We start from the raw sequence: 11,895 nt of genomic DNA on the forward strand, positions 1-11,895 counted from the left end.
GTTTAAATCAACGCATCCCTTTTTTTCAACAGTTTGATTGCTAGCGGTGGTCGGAGATGGTGGTTGACAGTGCCGACCGACGGTGGTGAGTAACAGAGGAGCAGTGGTGGTGGTGACGATTATGACCGGCGGTGGTGGCTGGCAGCTTCAAAGAAAAAGGAAGAAGTCTGATAATTTTACAAATAGATAGGGTTAGTTATATTTGATAATTTGAAAAGGTAATTTTGTCTTTTTAGGTGTTTTTCAATTTCAATTCCTTTTAACAAAAGTATAACCAAACAAGATATGGATTTGTAATGGAATTCATACATTCCAATTCAAATTCCATTTCCCATACCAATTCCAATTTCAATAAAGTCCACAAACCAAACGCACCCTTATGATTGATTATTTATAGGCTGTGTTTTTTTATTAGATTGTCGTCACTAATTTGTACCCTGCTTTTGAATTGTAAATAATAAAGTAAATGCCAACTGATTATTATATGAATGTATTGTAAAGCTTTCAAAGGTCTTATGTGACGTTCCATATATTATTTTAAGTAAAAATTATGGATAAATCGGTGAATATTCAAAATAAAATGAATATCATTGCGAAAAAGTTTGAAAATATGTGTTATTGACAACATATACACTTTTAATACATCAAATGTTGGCTAACGCCCAAAACATATATTGTTAACCAAGAAAACTGATTCAAAACTTGATAATAACAATTGATAAACCTATACAACGGTTGAATATTAGCCTTTAGATATATAGGTGTATTTTAGTTTTTTTTTTTAATAAATATTTCAGTATTATAGAGTGTTCAAATCATTCTCTTTGAATCCGTCAAAACCATTTTTTCCCCGCCCTTTTTTTTCTCATTGAATTCCCTTCTTTCATCCTCTTTTTCTCGACACCATCATCACCTGGACACCACGTCGTAGTCGCTTCCTAACCACCACCACCTTCACCGATGTTGCTGCCACCACCACCACTTGACTATCACCATCACCACCGCCGCCACCACATCCGTTACTTTTTTTAGTAAGATTTATTTATTTTGATGCAGACAATGAAATGATAATGAGGCATTTTATTTTCGTATCTATTCTATTTCATTATTCGTTTCATTACCATATAGCAAACCCGTAGTCTCAAATGTGAATGCTTCATATTTTACTTAAAACTATGTAATTTGGTTATCCATGAATATCTACTTGACAAATCTAACTTGCGTCACTCAGTTTCATGCAATTATGTCAAATTAAGGACATAAATCAATTTAAAATTATCAAATTATGACTAAATCAATTGACATGTATAATTTCAGCCAATCAATTCCTATTTTTTGTTGGATTAAAATTCAAAAAGATTCATGCACTTTGTAAATAATCTAGCTAGAGTATATGAATGTTGATAGATTAATAGCATTTATGGATGAGTAAATGGTACCGGATAGAAGTGAGCAAATAAACCGGTTAATCGAACCAATCCGAAAATCAAATCGAAACCAAACTGTTTTTAAACCAATTATGTAGAAACCAGTTTGGAGCCGATTGAAACCGTAGGTTCGGAACCGTTTGTAATTTTCTCCACCAAAACCAGTTAACCGTGCAAAACCGGTCAAACCCCGAACCAAAATCTATCAAAATGTCACACCCCGACCAAAGGCGGCGGAACATGCCGAGGTGTAACGATTGTCCATAAGCACATGACACTAATTAAAGTGACAGTATTTAATAAACTCATTTCATTTCACAACATCGAAAATGTCACATAACAATTATCCATAAAATAACCATAAACAAGATATCACAAAATATGGCAAATTGATATTGTTCATTTTTACTAATATTCTAAGGTCTTTGATGTCGTTTTCTTCACAATCATAAATCAACCAAGATGCAAACCTGCAACATTTCATAAAATAAAGTTTGTCAACACAAAGGTCGGTGAGCAATTCATAAGTTTAATCATATTAGTATATAATAAAGATAGCCACAAAACTTGCATACGAAACGATAAATAAAAGTGGTAATTTGGATAAATAGATATCGCTAAACACATTAGCGACACCTAGCTATAAGGGGATGCCAAATAGTCTTGGATTTTATAGTTATCGTTAATTGCATTACGTTAACGACACCTTGCTATAAGGGGATGCCAAATAGTCTAGGATTTTATAGTTCCACCAACCAAAAGCGATAAACACATAGGCATATAAGCATAGAACACCAAATCGAGCAATTATTTAGGTAAAGGATACAACTACGTTTGTGGTTTAAGATTCAAATATAAAGCATTTCGTTGAATAAGTATGAAATGTCATCCCCAAAATAAAAGATGGAAAATGGGGTATGAAGTACTCACCTTCAAGTGGTAAACTTGAAAGATGATAATTTGGAGATTTGTCGGAACGACGAGTTTAACGCACAATGCCTAAAAAGAAAAAAGTCTTGAATTTAGAAAGGTTGTCTTGAAGGTCTTTAAACAAAATAAGTGTTGAGAAATGTAAATAATTAAAGTTCAAGGTTTAAAATGTGACTATTTAAGAATTTATAATAATAACCCTTTAAAAATGTAAGTTTGCTCGAAACCGGTTAAAGTATCTAACCTTAATATTTACTCAACCTATGTTAAGTAATAAGGTGGGTAAAATGCAAGAATGCAAATCCCTTTGGAATAAAGATACTAAAACGGGTTTTTTTTATCGAGTGTTCGGGTTGTCTGTTCGGGTCTTGATAATTGGTCAAACCCAAAGTCAACTTTCCAAAATATTGAATGTTATGAGATAACTCAATAAAATTTAATAAGACTTAACCAAGTATGTAGTTCCATTGTTTTAGAACTAACAACGCACGTTAAGCGAGTGTTCGGTTTTGTCGGTCCAAACTTTGTTATGAGATCAAGTTGGATCCAACATTTCCAAGTACTTAAGAAAATATTTAAAAATCAATTTGTAACTATTTTTAAAGAAATACACAAGTCTTGATGGCTAAAAAAAACACACTTGTGTGTCTTAAGCGAGCAAGAATCGGTTTGGTTCGGTTTCCATCTTACAACAAGTTCATAGATGGTTTCCACATGTCCAAACACTAAATAACTTGTATAATAATGTACAAATAAAAAAATACCAAAAGTTAACAATAAAGTCTTTAAACAAAAGTTCGGTTTTCGGTTCGGATCGTGTTTCGGGTTAAAACCGAGGTAAGATTCTACAAACCCATAACCATAGAATTTGTAAAAATGATTTTAGAAACTTAGATCTAACACTAAGTATGTTTAAACAAACAAAACTAGTAACAAAGTTCGGTTTACGGTTTAGAGCTATTTACGGTTAAACCGAAGCATAGACTTTTAAAAACCCATAACCATGGAACTTGTAAACATGACCAACAAACTAAAATAAGCAAGATTAATATGTATGAACAAGTTATATAGATGTATATATATCAAGGACACGAAGTCATCCATGAAGCCTTGCCTTATGGGGTCCGAAACCTCACCGACCGGAATCGGAGAAGTAACTACCAAAGGTAAACAAGGGGTGTATATTATATATATGTTGCACAACCATAAACAAGTATTAATAAGGCTACATAAACTAATTAAGATGAAAGACCAAAATCCTTAAAGAACACTTAAGAAGATAACCTTGAATCTTTGATGTTTGAGAGAGTTTTTTTTTTTTTTTGGAGTTGTAGCAAGGGAAAATGAAGAGGAACGGTGGTGTATATATAGGGTAATGTTGGTGGTCAAATATGGGTGTGAGACACAAGAGTTTTCATGCAAAATGGATCAAGACAAAAACACAAAACAACAAATAAATAAATAATAAATAAATAAATAAATAAAAATAGGATGTTTTCAAGACCCAACAAGTGTGAAACAATATTGTAACATAAATCCATCATTTTGATTATAACATAAGCTTCGGTTTACAAATCGGGTCGGTTTACATAATAAACAAATACAAAAACGAATACAAACAAGACCCGAAATTGACGAATGTCACACAAAACCCGAAATGAAACCGATCGTAGCACCGGTCTCAACTCGAACCGAAGCCGATCATAAACCGGTTTTGACTTTTGTTGACCAAACCGAACCGGTTTGTGCACTTCTAGTACCAGGTACCTAGGGGCGAAGTTTAGTTAACCACCCCGGGCCCCCTATTTTTTTTTTGCGTAGTTGTGTAAATTTACCTGTTTTTGTCCGAAAATTTTAATAAGTAGTTTGAGGCCCCCTCCCCTAACGAACTTGTCCAAGCTTCGCCACTGTATGTACCGAATTACCGGTATCAAGTTTTAAAATATTCAAAATTGGTACCGGTTAAGTATAAAGCTCATCCTAATAATATTGTTACTCATCCAAGATCCAACCATTATTCGTCAAGTCAACAAGCGTAGCTGTCATATTGTCTAAACAAATTTACTTCCACCCATGACATAATAAAAAGTTACAAGACATTTGAAAACAAGTAAAAGCTAAACGATATAACACCAAAATCAACACACGTGCTACACTTTTATATACGACGAAGGTATAAAAACCAAACATAAACAACCAAATTAAAATATTTTTTATCAAGAAACACTGAAGGTTACTATCACGTTGACATGCCTCTCTCTAATGATTCAAAATTCATATTCACCAAAATATAACATTATATTTACAAAATATAATAATATTAGATTAAAAATCATTAATAAAGGTAATTACTATATTATATGTAGTCTCTGTCTGTGTAACTAAACTAACATTATTGTAGTGTAATTATGTTTGGTTATAACCTATAAGTAGTGTAGTTGTTAGTACAACCATCGTAATTGGTTAGTAGTTATGGAGTAAACATATGTGTAGCGTAATATACACAGATAATTACGTTATAAAAACAAGGATGAGTTAGTTACGTTTTTAAAACCACCCACTTTGTATGGCGTTCATCTTATAACCAATGTTGAGAATTACAAGAACCACATAATACTAGTATCTTTTGTTTTAAATGCAATATATAAGACGGTTATGTAACCATCTACCCCACTATCTTTCTCTTTTTAATAAACTCACCACCGCACCATGTACAAATGCGTTATGTGATTCTCACATTTCTCAACCTAAATGGGTTATGAAACACCTATATATTAAAATTAATAGAAAACAGCGGTTTTCGTTCATGTGGTTTGTCCAAATATGCGGTTTTAGTCAAACAGTTTTAAATCTGCGATTTTCGTCCCTATGATTTCATTTCACTTGTAATTAAACCTGACCCCACTAACCTCGTTAAGTCTGGTCGTTAAACTCATCAACGTGTCCCTCACGTGAAGGGCAGTTTTGTCCTTTTTCTCCCAAAATAAACTCCAACCCTAATTCGCAAGCCTCTTTCGCCTGAGGGGCTAAGATGTATTTGGGGGAAAAATGACAAAATTGCCCCTCATGTGAGGGGCAGCCTGATGGGTTTAACGATCAGACTTAACGGGGTTAGTGGGTTCGGATTTAATTGTAAGTTGTAAATGAAATGAAACCACATAAATAAAAATCACAGATTTAAAACTATTAAAATAAAACCACAATTCTAAAGAAACCACATAGACAAAAAAAAACAAAAAAAAAAAACAAAGTTTTGTTTAAAATGTCACATAAAATTATGATTTTTAAGAAGTTATATGTACGACTCCTCAAGTCACTTTCATGACATTTTTATATGTATTTGCCAATAAGGACAAATGTTTCATGGATTTTTTCCCCAAAAAATATTACCAATCTTTATGATTATCCTTTCATTTCTTTACTTTAAATTCATCACCAATCTTCTTTCTTCTACACCCTACTGTATCTATTCACATTCAATACTCCCAATTGATCACACCCATTTACCCATAACAAATAAACACCCCAATTTCCCAATCATTACATCTTCAACTCCACAAATTACTCCAAGATCTGCTAAAAGCTTTCTGGGTTTTACTCCAATTGCTGTTTAATGAAATGGGCCTTGCTCAATTTTGAATTTTGTTGCGTGTGGGTTCAAGTATGACTACAGGGGGTAGTTTCGGATCCAGGTCCGGGTCGTTGGGTTGTAAAGGTGAAACGGGTGTACCGGATCAGTTTCCGGTTGGGCTAAGAGTTCTTGTTGTGGATGATGATGTTATTTGTTTGAAGATTTTGGAGCAGATGCTTAGAAGATGCTCATATCATGGTTAGTAAGTAGTACAGTACTTTATTTATCTCTGTTTATTTTTATCAGAAATTATTTTTAATTACTGATTATTATAAAGATGACATTTTTTGATTATGGTTAGAAAGGAGTATTTTTGGTAACTTAAATTATTAATTTTTAAATTGGAGAATGTTGATTTTTGGTTTATGAATATATTATAGGAGATTAGTTATGAATATATGGTAGACTTGTTTCTTTATGAATATATGGAAGTATCTTTAAAGCAGGCCGATTTTGTATTCGGTTACTAATTCCTTTATTTTATTTAAAAATACTATTTATGATACTGATAAGTAAGTAACTCGTTCATGTTCGGGGTGACGTTCAATATTTTTTGAACAATGGATATTAGCGTGATTGGTAAACGCTATATTTAGGCGAGGAAAATGAGAGTTTCCGAAAAAGATATTATTAGGTGGCAATATTGACGTATTTACTTGCAATTGTGTTGATTAGGTTATGTTTTAGGTCAGATGGGTCAAATCAAATATTTTAGTAATGCATACAACCTCTTGAACCGATTTATAAAAAGCGCTAGATTGTTATGTAATAATATAGTTTTTGTAGTCATCTTTAACGTATCAATTATACATAAAAATGGGGAAAAAAAAGTGTTTGCGTGTCAACACAATGCGTTTCTACTTGTGTTAAAATTTACCTTTTTTGACTCGTACCGGCAGACCAGCCGCTTTAGCCACACACATTTATAGAGAGAGGCTGAAATACAAAATGACTTTTGCCTAAATTGTCAGAAGAATTGAAAGTCTTTGATCAAACTAATGTAAGGCTGAGGGGTGTGGGGCGCTAACCGGGGCGCTAGAGCCCCTCCGCTCGCGCCTCGGGGCGCTAACCCCACACCACCGGGGCGCGAGCCGGGGCGCGAGCGCGGAAATCCAGGCAGGCGTGAGCCTGGTCGCGGGAGAAGAGAGAGAAAATGGACGCTGGGAATGGAGAAATAGCCGTTGGGACCCGGTTAAATTAAAAAATATATATATTTTTTACCTAAATAATACCCCATTTCATCTATAAAATACCCCATTTCACCCATATCAATCACCACAACTTCAAAATAAAACCCAAAATCAACCCATCTTCCCAACTTTTTTTTTTTAAAATAATGTCGTCGTACTCGTCTGATTCCGACTCCTCCGAAGAGGATGATTTGCTTCTTCATGTAGGGGGAGTTTTGACCGCAACCGTGGTCGATCTTTAGTATGTTTTTTTTTGTAATTTGAATTTTAAAAAAAATGTGTGTTTTTTTAATAATTTATAGGTTTTTTTAATAGTACGTTGTTTGAATATATTTATAAAAAAAAAAAAAAAAAAAAATTCGCTGGAGCCCCTGCTGGAGCCCCTCCACACTAGGGCCAGGGGCTCCAACGGGGGCTCCAACACACCCCTTGTCCAGTTTCTCTCTCTGCCACATGTCATAATATTATTGGCTGGAGCCCCCACTGGAGCCCCCATTAGAGCCCCCCACACCCCTTAGCCTAATAGTTAAGATTGGTTTTGAATTAATTAATAATTAATGCTATGGAAGGGCAAAATAGGAAATTTATGCTTGTGTTGACTTTCTTTTTGCTTTAAATACTAGCTCCACCAAAATTTTTAACTCCAAATAACTTTTATATACTTCATTATTTTTTAAAAAAATATTTAAATTTGAGAATAATATCGCATAAACTTTTGTTAAAAATGGATTTAAAAAATATATATATATATATATATAAGACACGCGTGAAATCAACACAGTTATATGTTAACACAGTTACAAAATGGACGCAAGTACCCCTTGCCCATTAGAGACAACAATGTACACGCGGCGCATTCTCATTGCTTCCTATACTTCTTAGGCAAACCTCAATTTCTTTGTGAACCTCCATCCGTATATAGTAGGCATGCATTCATGTATACAGATTTATACATGTTATATATACATATTCATATAACTTAACCTTTAAACCTCTAATTTGCTTGAGTTTTGCAGTTACGACTTGCTCTCAAGCAACCACGGCTTTGAACTTACTAAGGGAGCGAAAATGCGGTTATGATGTGGTATTAAGTGACGTGCATATGCCCGATATGGACGGTTTTAGACTCCTTGAACTCGTTGGTTTGGAAATGGATCTTCCCGTCATAAGTATATATTTACTCCTTTTAATTGTTGATTTAAATGCCGTTTTGTTAAATGTTAACTAAACATGATTTTATGATTTGCAGTGATGTCAGCAGACGGAAGAACAAATCTTGTTTTGAGAGGAATCCGGCATGGGGCGTGTGATTACTTAATCAAGCCGATACGCGAAGAACAGTTAAAGAACATATGGCAACATGTTATAAGGAAAAAATGGAACGAAAGTAAAGAACATGAACATTCTGGAAGCGTGGACGATAAGGACCGCCAAAAACGAGGCGGTGATGATAATGATTATGCTTCTCCAGTTAACGAAGGCAGTGAAAGGAATGTAACGTCTCATAAGAAAAAGAGAAACGTTAAAGATGAAGATGATGGTGAAGTTGAAACCGATGAACCTGGTGGATCGAAAAAGGCGCGTGTCGTGTGGTTGGTGGAGTTGCATCAGCAGTTTGTTAGTGCTGTTAACCAACTTGGAATTGATAGTATGTATTTGTTTTTTTGTGTTTTGTTTACAAATTGCGGTCGTTTTTTTAGTTTTAACTTGTAAGTTAAAGAAGTTAACGTTGTTGTGTGTTTTCAGAGGCGGTACCGAAGAGGATTCTTGAATTGATGAATGTTCCTGGGTTGACCCGTGAAAATGTTGCAAGTCATTTGCAGGTGTGTTTGATGTCAAAACTGATAAGAATAATTGGAAAAAACATTTAAAGCGTTTTGTATACAAAATACAATGCAAAACAGGCAGGTCGGATCAGGTCAGGATGGGTTCAGGTCAAAACGGGTCGTTTTAAAAAAAACGATCGTCTGGTTTGTGCGTTTAAAAAAATGGTCATTTTGGTATGGGCCAGAACGGATTTTGATAAAAATGTGTTTGGGTCAAAATGGTCGCTTTTAAAAAAATGATCATTTTGATTTGGGTTAGAACATGTCGTTTTTGCAAAATGGTCATTGTGGTTTGGGTCAGAACTCAGAACGAGTTTTTTTTTTTTTTGAAAAAAATGGGTTCGGGTTCAAACGGGTCATTTCAAAAGATGATCATTTTGGTTCAGGCCATAACAGATTAACAGGTCTATTGAAAACGGTCATTTTGGTGTGGGACAGAATGAGTTTTGATAAAATTAGGTTCGAGTCAGAATGGGAACGGGTCGTTTTAAAAGATGGCTGTTCTAATTTGGGTCCGAACGGGTTTTGATGATAATGGATTCGGGTCAAAACGGGTTGTTCAAAAAAGCTAGAATTTGGAATATAACATATCACATATGTTTGACTTTATGCAGAAATTCAGATTATACTTAAAGAGATTAAGCGGTGTGGCACAAGGAGTGGGCCCTAATTCATTTTGCGGGTCACTAGATCCGAATCCAAAACTAGCTTCATACGGACGATTTGAAATTCAAGCATTGGCAGCCTCGGGCCAACTTCCACCTCAAACACTAGCGGCACTTCACACCGAGCTTTTAGGCCAGCCAACCACCAATGTCGGGTTGCCAGTAGTTGATCATCAACCGCCAATGCCTTATGGTCAAACTCTCCAGTCAAACATTACAAAACAATGTCAACAACCCGTTGCTGAGGATGTTCATTCAGGATTAGGATCATGGCACCCCAACAACATGGTCGGTGGTTACGGTCAACTGGCGGGGCAAAATGGTCATAGCATGTTATTGGGCATGTTACAAAGTCAAAGTCAAAGTCAGAAACAATCGATTACTGTTCAGCCTTCTCGTCTTGTGGTTCCGGCTCAGTCGTCCCCAAATTTTCAAGCGGTCAACAATGGTGTTTTGGTAAATCAGGCAACTAGTTTTAATAGAAGTTCTGTTATTGGTGGTCAAAGCGGTCAAAGCGCCGTTGCTAATCTTACCGTTAAATGGGCGAGAAACAAATTTCGTTCGGTGAATCAGCATACGTGCTCGACTGCTCGATCAAGGACCGTTGAGGAGTCTCGGGTTTGCTGGTCAAAAAAGTCAAATCCCAAGGCGGTTTGCTGTGTATGAAGTGGAATCACCGACCAGCAGCTTCAATCTCGGGGACAATAATAACAATATTAATGGGAGAAGAATAAAACAGGAGCCTAATATTGAATATTTAGAGAATTCTAAAACAGGTGGACCCCATCGCGTGTCTCAAAACGATCTCATGAGCGTCTTCTCAGAATAGGTACGTTTTGACTTTTGTTGACTTCAAAATTGATGCTTAATTGCTTATAGTTTAAAGTGTACTTCAAAACTATCAGCTGGTAAATATTTATTTACAATAAGTTGTAGCATCCATATAAAATTTGAATCTTGAAAGCAGCATGTTTGACTTTAAAAAGTCAAGAAGAATGACTGTGTTTGTTTATCTGAAACAGGTTGATTCAATGCTGGAGATGAAGCAGAAAAGAAGGAAATCTGTTGTTAGGTAGGATTAGTATTGAATAAATTATTATATCAACACTGAAGTAAGATCTATTTCTACCTCATTCATTAGTAGTTAAAACAGAAATATTTAGTGATGGCTATTATTAACTTATTATTATAATCTCTTATGGTTGATATTTTCCCAAATATATATTTCTGGCTTCATTTCATTGTGGTCATAAATGTTAATACAGAGGCAAGCTTGGTTTTAAAAGGTAGTCCAAATAACCCATCAACTTCTTCAAGAACATATGAATATATCCTGGGGAAGGTTGACGTACAAACTAAGAAAGCGTGTTAACTGTGCAATTCAAGTAGTCTAATTATATATACAAGTAGACAAACGGTGTAATTATGTAATACATCGTATTGTAATTACACTGCTATAATTATATTATACTATAATTACATTATGTTGTATACATAATTACACTAATTGATTTACACAGTTAACATGTTAATTTTGTATTTGATCCAAATCCAATATATCTCAACAATTAGAATGCGCTTATAAAAATAACTATAACGTTAAAAGTTTAAATTTTATCTTGGTTTGTAACAAAGTAAACATGACTTGTAAATAAATAAGATGAATATAGATTGTGATTAGTATTTTGATTTGAAAAGGTTTGGCTTCGTATGAGAATATATTCATCAAGAAGATGAGAGTAAATTCTATAAACTGTTGCGGACGGGTTTGTAAAGGGCTTTTGAATTTAAGAAAAAAAATGGAGTATTTTAGAAACCTCTCTTCTAAAAAGGGACATTTTCAGAATTTTCTCTTATTTTTATCTTTTCTTTTTGATGTCATGCTTTTGTTTCAACTTTAAACTCAAGCAAGTTTGTCAATTACAAATGAGAGAACGTGAACAAAAACAATTAAATAATAGCTTCCATTGATCTTATCTCATTGGTTGTTGAAGTTGTTATTACTCATAAATCTTATCCAAGAACACACACATTAAATAAGTTGACACAACATACAACATGGTTTTAAGTGTGTTTGGGTAAAAGCTAATAATTGGGAGACTTTATTCCTTAAAATAAATAGAGCCGGTAATTTAGACACGATATACGAATATATGACTTTAATAGGTATCAGGTATGATTTTCACAGGTTTCGTGTACTAAACAGGTAGACCCGAGTCAACCTAT

The 11,895-nt window shown here is 34.5% G+C and overlaps 1 pseudogene; it reads left to right on the forward strand.

Moving 5' to 3' along the window:
- Positions 1-5,898: 5,898 nt before the first annotated feature.
- On the forward strand, positions 5,899-10,769 carry LOC143602404 (two-component response regulator ARR14-like; annotated as a pseudogene).
- Positions 10,770-11,895: the final 1,126 nt, after the last annotated feature.

The sequence above is a fragment of the Bidens hawaiensis genome, unplaced genomic scaffold (assembly GCF_021521415.1).
Source record: "Bidens hawaiensis isolate Kalapana, Puna unplaced genomic scaffold, B.hawaiensis_p1.1 tig00058885_1, whole genome shotgun sequence".
NCBI classification, from domain to species: domain Eukaryota; kingdom Viridiplantae; phylum Streptophyta; class Magnoliopsida; order Asterales; family Asteraceae; genus Bidens; species Bidens hawaiensis.